Below are 15,465 nucleotides of genomic sequence, written 5' to 3' on the forward strand. Positions count from 1 at the left end.
AATTAAAGAATATTTCTATTATGAATTTTATTTAATTATTTTTTTATTTTTTGGAGACCACACCAAGAAATGCTCTGGATTACTCATAGATCTTCACTCAGGAATCACGTCTGATGGTGCTTGGGGGAACAAGTGGGAAGCTGAGAATAAAACCTGGGTCAACTTGTCTGTACTAGAAATATAAGTAGTAATAACTAGTAGTAATAAATAGTTATATATAATAAATAATAATAAATAGAATAATATGTAATAATAGAAAATTACTACTACTTAGTAAAATTGTCTTACATGGCTTAAATAAAAAGTTCAGAAGAAAAGCTATAGAGACAACAGTGATAGAAAAGCAAAGAAAGTTTGAATTCTGGTTTTAGTGAAACCCCCAGGAGTGATTCCTGAGCACAAAACCAGTACAAAGCCAGAGGTGGCCGTCTCCCCACCACTAAAGAATAAAAAGCAAAAATTTCCTGATGTTTATATTTTCCTGTTTAGATTTTATCTGAAAATAACATATTACTTTTTTGTGTGTGTTGTTTGAGTCCCACCTGGCAGTGCTCAGGGGTTTCTCCTGGCTCTACACTCAGAAATCAGTCCTGGCAACCTCGGGGGACCATATAGGATGCCAGGATTCGAACTGCCATCCTTCTGCATGCAAGGCAAACGTTCTACCTCCATGCTATCTCTCCAGCCCCAAAATAACATATTACTTTTAGTTTCAATAATTAAAATGATGTAAAAGCAAGAAAATAATTAAAATGATGGATCATAATGCTGTAATGTCAGATATATAAAATGTGAAGCCCAGAGTATGATTCCTGACACTCAGATGATCTTAGTGGTCAGAGAGTACCAGTAGGTTTAGAAAAGGAAAAATAAGACATATCTGCTGTTAAGCTTCTTCTGGAGCAGGCACAGGTCTTTTGAGCATTACTGGTCTGAGAGATAGCACAGCGGCGTTTGCCTTGCAAGCAGCCGATCCAGGACCAAAGGTGGTTGGTTCGAATCCCGGTGTCCCATATGGTCCCCCGTGCCTGCCAGGAGCTATTTCTGAGCAGACAGCCAGGAGTAACCCCTGAGCAATGTCGGGGGTGGCCCAAAAAACAAAAAAAAAATTGATTACAAAATATCTGAAATGCAAAAATATTATTTTATAAAGAAATTAAACAACCAAATGCATGTTAAGTAGACAATGTTTAGTATTCTTCATACTTAAGTTTTTGAGCAAAAGTTTCAAGACCTTTGGTTAAGTGCTAATACATTTATTGCAATTTTAGTTTTAATTATACACTGTTGGATAAATACAAAATATAGAGTCCTAGGGTGGGGGGTGAGGCCTTTCTCGGCTCGGCCAAGTGCCTGGAGCCCCTTTGGCTGGGGGTCTGAAGATTGCAGGGTAATAGCGGAGAAATGATCCACAGGCAGTTGAAGTTTCAGGAGACAGCAAGTTTTATTGCATGGCCCTAACTGCCACGTGCATTTCTTAACATGGCTTCTAAGCTAAGATTTTCATGCAGATTCTTTTTGCTGCCCTCCATGATCCCCGCTGCATTTTCTCTCCTCCTCCTCCCAGCCAGCCCTATTCTCTATTTCCAACAGCAGTCCCTCCCCAATGTGGGTAGAGTTGACTATCCAAGTGAGATAAATAGGAAGTTGGGGAGGGGTTATATTTCCACCTTCTTTGTTAAAAAACAAAAAGGTGAGAAGAGTTACGAAGCTTTGATTTTCTGTTCATTGCCAAAAATAGGAACTCTAATATAACCTAAAGCAACAAAGTTTAAAGTGTACACAACTTCTTTGAAAATATCGGCCTTTTCCATGTCTTAAACATATCACAACATTTTACCTAGACTTCTCTGAGCATAAACATTAAATCTTTTCTGCAGAAACTCTTCAAGTTTGAAATTCTTAGCACTATTACCAATTACTATTAATAAGTCTGGAACATCCTAATTCCTTTCCATAAACTTTTAAACAAAATCACAAGAACATTTCTGCAGATAATACTTTGAAAATAGGATGCTAAAAAAGATACACGGTAAAATATCATATCATAATTGGGAAATATTTACTAGTATAGCTAAGAACCTTCAAAACTGTAAGAACCATGCAGATAAAACACAATTTAACCTGCAAGACAATGATCAATGCAAACAGGGTGAAGAAATAAACCTGAAACACAGTTAAGATGCAGGAGATTTTGAGAATCTGTTTCCTTTACTTCTTTTTCCTTCTCTTACTTCATCAAGTTCAGACACCATCGAGCTGGGGACAGGCTGGCACCGAGGCTTTAGCTCTGTAGAACCCCAGGCCCTAAAGCCACTGCCTCTTGAGAACTAGGTCTAGAGAACAGCATCTGCCCATAGGGAGTGCAGCTTTCCACTGCTGCTGCTGCTGCACGCCTGATAGCTTAGCGCCACTGAGGTAAACAGGTCCTGAATCCGGGTTGTATGCTGTTGGTTGACATCCTGCTGCCAATCAGCCATCAATGAAGCGTTTTTTTTTTTCTTGCCTTTTTTCCAATCAATGGCCTCTATAATTGTCCGCAGATTGGGAGGCCATAGTCTTCAGAAAAATCACCTTTTGTAGTAGAAAGGTCAGGATCCCAGGACTCTTGGGAGAGTACTCCAAGCTTTACCCCTTCACTAACTGCTCTCTTGCCTGAATGGGTTTCTGCCATGTTCAGTTTAGCCTCCACATGGTTCAACCTTTTGGATTTCCCATTCTCAAACCAGGTCAAGAAAGCCAACATTAACCACAGGGCCAAGGCACTCACTATTGCTGAGGTCTTCTTGGTCCTGTCCCCATATGGGCCACCAGTTGTTGGATAAATAGAAAATATAGAGTTCTAGGTCGTGGGATGAGGCATTTCTCAGCTTGGCCCAGTGCCTGTAGACTAGGGGTCTCAAACTCGCGACTCGTGGGCTGTTTGCAGCCCTCCGTACAACATTTTGTGGCCCTGTCCTAGAAGAATCATTTTTTGTTTTGTTTTGTTTTAGTTGTTTGGGTCACACACCCCAATGTTCAAGGCTTACTACTGACTTTGCACTCAAGGATCACCCCGACTTTGCCTCCTGCGGCCCCCAGGTCAATTGAGTTTGAGACCCCTGCTGTAGACCCTTCATCTGGTGGGTCTGAAGGTTGCAGGGTATGGCAAAAAAATAATCCATAGGCAGTCATTGAAGTTTCAGGAGACACCCAGTTTTCTTTTGCACAACCCTAAACACCAGGTGCATTTCTTGACATAGCTTCTAAGAAAGATTTTATGCAGCCTCTTTAAACTGTCTTCCATGATCCCTGCAGCATTTGCTCTTGCCTTCTCCCTCTCTACCAAGCCAGCTTTATTCTTTATTCTCAACAGCAGCCCTTCCCAGGTGTGAGTAGGGTTGACCAGCCAGGTGGGAGAAACAGAAAGTTGGGAGAGGGGTAATAATTCACAATGAAAAAGTTATTGAAATGATAAAATTACAATGATAATTTTAAGATGATTATTAAAAATTACTTTTTATATGACCATAATTAATAAACCAATCAGTTCTTTCAGAAAGCCATATTCTTTATTAATGACTGATGCCTTATTAATTATCAATGCTTTATTAACTCTGGATTATAATGGAGAAAATATTTTTAATGATATGAAGAATTTATATTCTACCTAGAGAGATAGTTAAATCATATGAAGCACTCTTCATATGTGAACATAGAAGACACAAATAGCAAAACGTTCCCTGAATCCATCTACCATATTTTCCGGAGTATAAGGTGACGTTTTAACTCATGAAACACTTTTTAAAGGTCAGGGGTCATTTTATATGCCAGTATACGGCATGCTGAAACTTACTCTAGCTTCAGGGACAAGTGATCCGTCCCCTCTTACCACCACATCCCATCCAGCTGCCAGGCATCATCACTCAGTCCTCTGCTTGTCCTGATTCATCTTTCAGGGCACACAGAGGAGCTGAGTTACTTAGAACTGCATCTCATCCAGCCGCAGGGTATGTGGTTTCCGGTGGTGCGCAGTCCACTGTTCAGCTTTTATGGGACACAAAAGAGGTGCTTTATTTTCCTCTAGCTGTCCTATTAATCACTGCACCCCAGCCAGCTGCTCTTGGAGGAGCCCCCTCTCCCTGCTGTCAGGGTAGATCACAATATAAAAAAAATCACAAGCCATTCACTACAAATGACAAATGTAAAATGATTGTTGGCACTCCAAAGTCTAGCTTTATTAAACATATACTGTTAACCTTTGGGGGTTCTACTCTTTTTCTCTTACATTTTTTAATTTCCATTTGGTGTGCATTAAAAGAGAGGTAGTTTTATATGGTCAATATAGCCTAAACTTTATATTTTAACAGGAAAGGTAGGGGGACATCTTATACGTTGAAAAATATTTTAAGATAGTTGGAAAATATTTCAAGATATTTACTTATTTAGCAATATAAAAGCAGTATCTCTATGAAACTATGGTATATCATAAATGCACAACACAAAAAATGATTTCTGGTAAAAAGTAATCGCTAACAAGTGTTTTATACCACTTAGAAACAAATATACAAACAACAAAAACAAATAGGAGCAGTGATCTGAAATCTCTGGAAAACATAGGTCCATAATAAGTTGTGATTGTATTTTTTTATAACCAGGAAACCTATTTGAATTTTTTACAAGTTGAAAGTCTTAGTGAAAAATCTCAGTGAAATCTTCCTTTGTATTATATTATGACATTGCTTCTCAATTATTTTCTGTCATGCCCCCCTAGGAAGAAGAAAACATTTTTCGTGCCCCCTCCCCATGTGACCATAAATAGTATCTTTATTTAAAAAAAACTTTAACCTGCAAAAAAATATACAAAATAATTTGAGATGATTTTTTTAAATCAGAGATGATGTCTGGATGAATGGCTACAATGAGCACGTTTTGCATTGCATAGCTTTTCAAAGCCGGGTTTGAAGCAGGACACAGCAACTCAGCTCCAGAGACATACAGAGACATAAACACAGGGCTTAGCTTGTTATGACAGTGTTTGCCGAGGTCAAATGTGCAGCCTTTTACGGAGACTCGCGCCCCACCCACCGGGAGCGCACCCCAATATTGGAGAAGCACTGCATTATGATAAAGAAACGTCAAATGCAGTCCAAGTATTAGCTTGGAAAAGCTGACCCGAGTGTAAACCGACCCCCACAATTTACCCTGAAAACTGGGAAAGCTTAGTGATTTGAGTATAAGCTGAGGTAAAAAAAAAATGGCAGCCACTGGTAAATTTCAAAAATAAAAATATATTTCCATAGCAATTACAATAATTGAAGAATTAGTAGGTTAAATGTTTTTCCTTTGGGTCACTTAAATATTTCAAATCTGTTATCAGTGTGAAATGGTCTTTCACAATGTGAAATATGGATTTCAAGACTATATATGTAGTATGTGTTTTTCACATCTATATATACATTTATATATAATATACACATACTTATGTATAGACACATATATTCATATATGTACATATGAATATCATGCATATATTCACACATATTCATATGTGCGTATGTATATATTAATATATATTCAAACATATATGTTTGGGTTTGGGTGATAGCCAAGAAAATAAGTAATTCAGAAATTCATTATCAATTTCAACTGTTGATTATAATAGTTTGTAGTCCAAATTATTATTATTATTTCAAAATAAAACTAGATTTCTTTGGCCTATATACTATTTTCTAGGGTTCAATCTTATTAATTGAAGAACTTGATGTAACTCCATGTTTCAGGTATTATTTATGCTTCATGGCTTTTATGTAGGGCATACAGTTTAAAATGGTGTACTCAGTAATATTAAATAATATGAAAAATGAATGCTGAGAACATAGTTTAAATTTGGATAAGCAAAACATTGACAACTGACAGATGATTCAATTAGCATTACAAACTTTATACCAAGCAGAAAAAACAAAACTACAAATAAATATTTATTTGTATTAGAAATAAACCTTATAATTTTATGATAATCTTTTATTTGGTTTTAAGAATTATTTTTAATGCTTACATATGATGCTTTAAATAAATTTTAATATAAGAAATACCTTCAAATATAGAAATAGATAAAGAGAATTGCTAAACTACAAAATGAACACAATATTTCATTTTCATATCTTGTTTTGGACAATTTTTTCCTTATTAAAAAGTGATAATAAGAGGATGGTGAATCCATAGAAAAAGAGTAAAGCAGCAATTTGAAATTATTTCAAAAAATGTCTCACTAACAAGTTTATTATTTAGCTTTCTTCCATTCTTTTATTTTTTTGGTCCCTTTCTTTAATCCCTGCCATCTTACTCCTTTCTTTCTTTCCTTCCTTCCTTCCTTCTTCCTTCCTTCCTTCCTTCCTTCCTTTCTTCCTTCCTTTCTTTTTTCCTTCCTTTCTTCCTTCCTTCCTTCCTTCCTTCCTTCCTTCCTTCCTTCCTTCCTTCCTTCCTTCCTTCCTTCCTTCCTTCCTTCCTTCCTTCCTTCCTTCCTTCCTTTCTTCCTTCCTTCTCTTTGTTTTCTCTTTTCTTTCTTGCTTGCTTGCTTTCTTTTTCTTTTTCTTTCTTTTTCTTCTTTCTTTCTTCCCTCTTTCTTTTTTCTCTCACTCTTTTTTCTTTTTTTTTCTTTTTTTTTTTGGTTTTTGGGCCACACCCGTTGACGCTCAGGGGTTACTCCTGGCTATGTGCTCAGAAATCGCCCCTGGCTTGGGGGGACCATATGGGACGCCGGGGGATCGAACCGCAGTCCTTCATTGGCTAGCGCTTGCAAGGCAGACACCTTACCTCCAGCGCCACCTACCCGGCCCCACTCTTTTTTCTTTTTATTTACTCAGTTCTCTCTTGCTTCCTTCCATTTTTACATTGATATTTGAAGTTGGAGAGATCTCAAGGTCTTTGGATGAAATGATTTAATAGATGAAGAGAATATGTACTAGAAAAGCACATGAATTTAAAAATAGATATCCTTCTCATTCTTTACTTGCTCATTGTCTTCATGGTCATATTTTATTATTACTCTTTTACACTAATCCAAGAGAATCCATTTTTCCACCACTCAATTTTACATTATAAATAATTTTCTTGACTCGTTGCATTTGGGGTTCTTGAATTAACTTAATTGAATAGATAATCCTTGAACTGTTTCACTGTATTTTATGCAAGTCTCATGGGGTATGGGAATATTATTTTAAAATCTTATATTAGTACAAAACTAAAACATAAAATGGCTCTTACTGTTTATCATCACTTAGAGTCTTTTACCTCGGGGAACTGCTTAAGCTTGGAGTTGTGCTTCTTCTTAAAATAATATTAGTACTTGTAGAAAATATCAGACTTGTCAACTTGTTGACATTGCTTAGCTTTCCTAGAAATGCCACAATTGAATTCTGATTTTTTTCAAATAACTCTATAACATGAGAGTTTGAAAATAAATTCTCAACCTAACACTAGTAGTTTACTGAGTGTTATATCTGACTGAAGTACTGTCATATGTTTAAATGAAAAGATTATATAGTATTTAAGTGATATTGAGCTGTTGGGTGCCAGGTTTTGCAAAGATTCATTCTAAAATCAATATGGACACAAAAATATTTAATTACTTCGTTGCACATATATACCTCAAATATTTCATATGTTTCCAGGAATAAGTTCATAACTTTAGTAAAATTTAACATTGGGAGCTCCTGAAAAGTTAAATCTCTAGGAAACAGATAAACACAATAGTATAGTTTTTGTTCTTAGATATTCCAGTAACTCTAGTAATTTCAGTAAAAAGTTTATGTAATAAACATTATTATAAAATATTATTTAGTGCAAATAGAAGTTCTAAAGCATAAGTCAAAAAATGGACATAGGAAACCTCAGACCCAAAGGCTGGAGGGGGTTGGAGATATGTGGCCTGGGCTGGAGGAAAAAGGCACCTCCATCATCCATCTCTCCATCCATCACCATCCAGCCTCATTCAAGGGCTTTTATTCTACAGGGAAGATCAGAAAAGTTCAATTCTGGGAATAAGAGGCTTCAGGAAATGAGGGATTCTTTCTGGCTCTCAGATTACTCCTGGCTCTACGCTCAGAAATCACTCCTGGATGTCAGTTTGGGAAAATCTACGCCTGCCCAGTGATTCCAGACTATGAGTGTTGCCTGTGCGTGTTTTTCCACTGTCCTGTCTCTGAAACTTCTTGGGAGTGGGCCGAAAAGGGCCCAGAAAAATAGCTCTTTCAGAGGCTCATCCAAGGGCCAAAGCGCCAAGAAAATGTGTTTAACCATGAAAACCGGCAATCTGCAGTATTCTACAGAAAGGAAGGTTCCCTGTTTGTGACGTCAGGCTGGGAAAAGCTATACCCGCCCAGTGATACCCAACCGCGAGTGTTGCCAGTGCGTGTTTTCCCACTGTCCTGTCTCTGAAACCTCTTGGGAGTGGACCGAAAGGGCCCAGAAAAAATAGCTCTCCCAGAGGCTCATTCAAGGGCCGAAGTGCCAAGGAAATGTGTCTTACCATAAAAACCGGCTATGCGCAGTATTCTGCAGAAAGGAAGGTCCCCTGTTTGTGTCGTCAGTCTGGAAAATCTACACCCACCCAGTGATACCGACGTGAGTGTTGCCTGTGCGTGTTTTTCCATTGTCCTGTCTCTGAAACCTCTTGGGAGTGGGCCAAAAAGGGCCCAAAAAATAGCTCTGCCAGAGGCTCCAGAAGAGCATGGCCATTCCGCTTTGCTTTGCGGCCACGCACTCTTTTTAACCAGTGAACCCTTCCACAACATGCAGAAAAAAAATCACACTACAAGCGTGACAATGGGGAAACATCACAGGCATATATGAGAATATATCACAAAACACTGAATTCCCTTTCAATGATCTATCCTTATTTTGGTACCATGCAGTTTTGATTTTTATATCTTTGTAGTATAGTTAAACGTTGGGAAACACAATGCCAGCTATTTTTTCTATTTATTATAACTGCTTTGATTATTTCTTGAAGTTTTAAGATTTAATGCACATTTTAGTAGAGTATGTTTCAATTCTTTAATGTATGTCATTAGAATTTTAATTAAAATTTTACTAAATATGATAGGGAAGCACTTTTAATATTGCTAATTTTTTCAATCCTTGAATATAAAATACTTTTCAGTTTCCTAAAATTAGTAACATAAAGTTGTTGCTATACGTCTTTCAGATCTTTGTTATTATTTTTTTGGATATTTGCTGCTCTTCGAATGATATTATGAAATGAGTATATTTTGAATTTGTTTTTATTTTAGTTCTGTATTGCATATACAACAATGCCAAATATATTATGTATTAATTATTTTCCTACAATTGTGTTCCATTAATTTCTTGTTTCTAAGAGAAGTCAGGTGGAATATTTAGTGTTTCCTAATTGCAAGTGACAAAGTATAATGTCATTTGCAAACAGTGATAATTTTATTTCTTTTTACAATTTGGATTTTTTGATTTCTTATTTTTGTCTGATTACTGTGGCAAGAATTCCAAAACTATATTTACTAAGACTTGAGAAAGTAAAAATACTTGAATTGTGTCTGATTTCATGAAGATTTCATTGGGAAGGATTTCAGTCTTAAAAGATTATCTCTAAAAATTATATTAAGAAAAATCTTAAAACCATGATGTTTAAATAAAAATATCATTTCTATTTTTGTTATTTTCTGTATATTTAACTTTTTCCCAGCATGTGTTATAGAGTATTTCCATATCTGTTGAACGTCAGCCCCTGAAGAGGTTGACTGATGGAGGTATGGAGGATAAGGTCTTTCCCCTCCGGCTCGGAGCACGCATCTGCCACCCTGTCCAGCTTATGGTTCTGAGGTGAAACGGTGGGTAAACAGCTCGCAGGCAGTCAGGCTTGTGGATATATTAACTTTATTCGGTGGACAAGACTGAAGTCCAAAGTCTCAGCCTCAGTTCCAGCCAAAAAGCTCTTTGTCTTCTACAGACCCTTGTTTTTATCCCCCAGAATCAGGTATCACCCAATGGTGAGATCAGATACCACCCAATGGTGGAAGCAGAATAAGGTATCACCCTAGGGTGGGGGCAGAATGACAGGTCACACCCTAGGGTAGGGCACAATCACCGATCAGGGTAGGGTCAGTAACATAATAATCCCATAAAATGTTTACATATACAACACATATCTACTGGAAAAGATTGTGAATTTGGCCTTTGTGATGATAGAGTAATTAATAGGTTTATTAGATAAAGTTCTTCCAGTTTCATATTTAGGATTCTTTATTCTTTACTACTGCTCTGTCTGGTTGATCTGTCCAATGATGACGTCTCCTACTACTATTGTGATACCATTCACAAATGCCTTTCAGTATATTAGCTTTATAAACTTTGCTGCCCCTTCATTAAGTGCGTATACATTGATAAGAATTAAGTTAGTTTGATCAATTTGTCTTTTAATCAGCATTTAAACCCCAAATGTTGTGGGATCCCTTGCCCCAGCAGGGAAACCACAAAAGTGGGTTAATTTCTCAGAGAGAATATGGGTTTAGAACATACAAACAAAGAACACACACAGACAAAAGAAATGGGAAAACTAGTGAGAATCAGCTAGCTTCTGTTTATTATAAAGAGGGCAGATCATTATATATCATTCATGGCGGGAGGGAGGACAAACAAAGAGCAGTAGAAAGAAGTGTAGAGCAAAACACTTTGTTTGAGCTACTTTTCAAGGCTTGTGGTTACACAGATAACAGCATTAGTTTTTTCCCTAAAATTCTTCAAGTCGTCTAGCTACATAATAAGCAAGGTTCCCCTAACATAACTCCCCGTAGCACCTGGCTACATAAATAACAAATATTGCTTCTTCCGTCCAATTGGATGTGTCTAAAATATGTTCTATCTAAAATACGTTTTATCCCAAGGCCAGTGGGTCAGTGTTCCCTTTGGCTTGGATGTGTCTAGAATATGCCTTGCTTAAAATATGTTTTTCCCTCAAGGTTACTGACCTCAGTGTTCCCTTTGACTTTTCACAATGCCTTTTAGATTGACCTTAGTAAATGCAGGCTGCATCCTTGTTCAGGCCTCTTGAGAGACTGTTAGGCCTCAGGCATCTGCTAGAGACTTACTAGGTCTCAGCTCCCCACAAAATGTTATTATTTTCTTTATTTTAAAAGATACTTTATCTGATACCATTAGAATTATACAACTTTTTTAAGTTTGGTTCTAGCCTGTATGTTTTCCAACCTTTCACTCTGAGTAAATGTTTATTATGAGACTGTCTCTTGTAAACAAAACAAAACAAACAAGAACGATTGGTTTGTTTCCTGATCCCAAAACTCTGCTATTTTATGACCACTAACATTTGAAAAAATTTATTTGAAAGGATTTGTTGCCTTGTATCTATGATAAATATAGCTGATTTTTCTGTTTAATCTTTATTTTTTTCTGTGAAACTTTTTATTGTCCTTGAAAGTTCTGCCTTAGGAAAACTGGCTATCAGCAGTTACTTGCAGAACAGCAGGTCCTCTGTCCTTGAGTCAGGCTGGAGGTATCTGCCCCAGCTGTGTTATTACCAATTGGGAGAGACTGTGCATGTTTCTCTACTGTTCTGTGTCCTGAACCGCCCCTGAGCGGGCCGAGAAGGGCGTAGCAAAATCACTCTCCTAAGGCTCAAGAAGAGCATGCTGCTTCAATTCATGGCAGTGTGATTTTTCTTTTTTTTTTTTTTTTTTTGTCCCCAATTCACAATACAGACCAGGAAAAGGGCCTGCGTTGAGGTGTATATGGGGTGCATTTACTGTATCTCCTCTTTTTATACAGTCAGTGTAAAGAACACAGCCTGTGGGGTGGGGAGGAAGGACACTTGGGATATTGGTCATGGAAATGTTGCACTGGTGAAAGATTTTATATATATATACATATATTATATATATTATATATATTAAAAAATCAAAAAAGAAAAGAAAAGGCCTCCTAATTCTTACCACAGTGTGCTTTTTCTAACGAATGAACCCCACAATAAAATGAAGGAAAAAACTACACTACATGCGTGACAATGGGGAAAACTCGCAGGCAAACACCATGCACAGAGAATGAAGATGATAGCTCTGATGACCCAACAAATACCAACCATCTGATTAACCTCTCAGATAAGGAGTTTAGAATAGAAATAGGGAGGATCCTCATGGAAATCAAAGTAAAAATAGTTCTTAGCTTCACAGAACCCAAAGACAGAAATCAGAAAACTTCAAACTGAAATAACAGATCTGAAAACCACAGCAACTGAACGGAAAAACTCAATGGAAAGCCTCTCCAACAGGGTAACATCAGCCCAGGACAGAATCAATGAAATGGAAAATGAAAAAGCAGAACAACTTTATACAGCAGAAGAGATTGGAAAATAACCTTAAGACAAATGATCATACAATGAAAAAACTACTCAAAGAATGTGAACAGATGAAAATAGAAGTCTTAGATAAACTAAAAGAAATAGCATAAGAATAATGGAGTCCCAAAGGCCCAGGAAGGGGATCCCCAGGAAGAATCAACAAAGACATCATCACAGAGAAACTCCCAGAGCTAAAGACTGCATGCAATCAAATCCTGTATGCCTAAAGAGTACCAGCTAAAAGAGACCCAAAGAAAAACACCCCAATACACATCCTACTCACAATGATGAATCCTCAGATAGAGATAAAATACTGAAAGCAGCAAGATCCAAAAGGGAAATTACATTCAAAGGAGGAGTATCCATAAAATTTACAGCAGACATGTCACAAGAAACTATCAAGGCCAAAAGACAGTGGTGGGTTATTGTGACAAGACTGAATAAAAGGAGGCTTCATCTAGAAAACTGCACTCAGCCTGACTAACGTTCAGGTTTGAAGGAAGGATACAAAGTTTCATAGATAAGCAACAGCTCAGAAACTTCACAAATGCAAAACCATCCATAAAGAAAATCTGAAAGGTATATTTTAAGACAAGATAGACCATCAGACATGCCCAACTTATACACAAAGATGACATTAAATTCCATGACAATCATGTCCCTCAATATCAATGGACTAAATGCACCAGTTAAGAGACACAGAGTGGCTAAATGGATCAAAGGGATGAATCCAAACTTCTGTTGCCTACAAGAAACACACCTGAATAGTCAGAACAAACAGACTCAAAATCAAAGGCTGGAAGAAAATCATCCAAACACACAACACCTTTAAAAAAGCTGGGGTGGCCATATTAATATCTGATGACACAAACTTTAAACTCAGAAAAGTTCTAGGGACAAAGTTGGACACTTCAGACTAATCAAAGAATATATGCAACAGGAAGAAATCAGATTACTAAACATATATGCACCCAATGAAAGACCAGAAATTATCTAATACATTTATTGACAAATTTGAAAGAGGACAACAATAATAACACAATAATTGTGGGAAACCTCACATGGCCCTTTCAGCACTTGATAGGTAATCAGACTGAAACCCAACATAACTATTCTAGCCCTGAAAAGAGAACTGGAAGAAAGTATAATTCTCTTTCTTCCAGTTCTCTTTTCAGGGCTAGAATATATATATATATATGACACTCCATCCCCAGAAACCAGGATATACATTCTTCTCCAATGTACATGGGTCATTCTCCAGGATAGACACATGCTGGCACATAAAACTTACCTTCATAAAATCAAAAGGAAAAAAATTTTGTAGGCTAACTTTGCTGACCACAAGGCTCTGAAATTAAAGAGCCTGCTACTGAAAAACCAGTGGGTCCGAGATGAAATTAAAGAGAAAATAAAAACTTTCCCAAAAGAAATGACAATATAAATACATACTATCAGAATCTATGGGACACAGTAAAAGCAGTACTTAGAGGAAAATTTATAGCTTTGCAAGCACACATCAGGAAGGAAGAAGGGCAGGCATACTTCAATAGCCTAATGACGCAGCTCATAAAATTAGAAAATGATCAACAAAAGGAACCAAAAAAATAGGGAGACAGAAAAAAACAACAAAGCCTAGAGCAGAAATCAATGACTTGGAAGCCCAATAAACAATCTGAAAAATCAAGAAAAGCAGAAGTTGGTTCTTTAAAAAATAAACGAGATTGATAGACCATTGGCAAAACTCAAAAGAACTAGAGAGAAACTTAAAACCAGTAAGAGAAATGAAAAGAGGGAGATCATTACAACTATTGCAGAGATTCAAAGGGTAATCAGAGACTACTTTGAGAAACTTTATGCCACCAAATATGAGAATCTGGAAGAAATGGATAGATTCTTTGTCTCCTATAACTTTGCATAAATAAAAAAGGAAGATGTAGCATATCTAATCACCCCCATCGCCATTAAGAAAATTATATGGTAATCAAAGGTTTGCACAAAAATAAAAGCTCAGGACCAGATGGATTCACTAGTGAATTCTTTTAAACCTTTCAAGAGGAACTACAACCAATCCTGGTCAAGCTCTTACATAAATTAGAAAAACGGGTAGTTTTCCAAATAGCTTTTATGAAGCCAATATCACCTTGATGCCAAACCAAAATAGAAAATTACAGACCAATATTCCTGATGAACACAGATGCAAAGGTCCTCAACAAAATCCTGGCAAATAGGATCCAATGCCTTATCAAGAAAATCATTCACTACAATCAAGTAGCTTTCATCCCAGAAATGCAACGATGGCTTAACATCCGTAATCTATCAACATAATACACAACATCAACTACAAGAAAGATAAAAATCACATGATCATAACAATAGACGCAGAGAAAGCATTTGATAAGGTCCAACACTCATTCTTGATAAAAATTCTCAGCAAGTTGGGAATGAAAGGAACCTTTCTCAATATAGTTAAGGCCATCTTCCACAAGCCAGTGGCAAATATCATCCTCAATGGATAAAAACTAAAAGCCTTTTCTCTGAATTCCAGTACAAGTCAGGGCTGTCCTCTCTCATCACTGCTATTCAACATAGTACTGGAAGTACTTGCTATAGCGATTAGACAAGAAAAAGATATCAAGCAAATCCAAATAGGAAAGGAAAACGTTAAAATCTCACTATTTGCAGATTACATGATACCCTACTTAGAAAACCCTAAAGACTCCACCAAAAAGCTTCTAGAAACAATAGATTCATATAGTAGGGTGGCAGGCTACAAAATTAAAACACAAAAATGAATGGCCTTTTTTATATACCAACAATGATGGAAGAAATGGACATTAAGAAAACAGCCCCATTCACATTAGTGCCACACAAACTCAAATATCTTGGAGTCAACATGTCTAAAGACGTGAAAGACCTATACAAAGAAAACTATAAAACACTCCTTCAAGAAATAAGAGAGGACACTAGGAAATGGAAATATGTGCTCTGCTCATGGATTGGCAGGATTAACGTCATTAAAATGACAGTACTTCCCAAAGCATGGTATAGATTTAATGTGATTCCTCTAAAGATATCCATGACTTTTTCAAAGAAGTGGATTA

The 15,465-nt window shown here is 36.8% G+C and overlaps 1 non-coding gene across 1 annotated transcript; it reads right to left on the reverse strand.

The window, feature by feature from the left end:
• Positions 1 to 11,703: 11,703 nt before the first annotated feature.
• On the reverse strand, positions 11,704 to 11,840 carry LOC126032746 (small nucleolar RNA SNORA51). Its single transcript, XR_007503962.1, has one exon. It is a non-coding gene; the product is annotated as a small nucleolar RNA SNORA51 (small nucleolar RNA).
• Between the last annotated feature and the right edge of the window lie 3,625 nt (positions 11,841 to 15,465).

Source organism: Suncus etruscus, chromosome 16 (genome assembly GCF_024139225.1).
Source record: "Suncus etruscus isolate mSunEtr1 chromosome 16, mSunEtr1.pri.cur, whole genome shotgun sequence".
In the NCBI taxonomy this organism is placed as follows: domain Eukaryota; kingdom Metazoa; phylum Chordata; class Mammalia; order Eulipotyphla; family Soricidae; genus Suncus; species Suncus etruscus.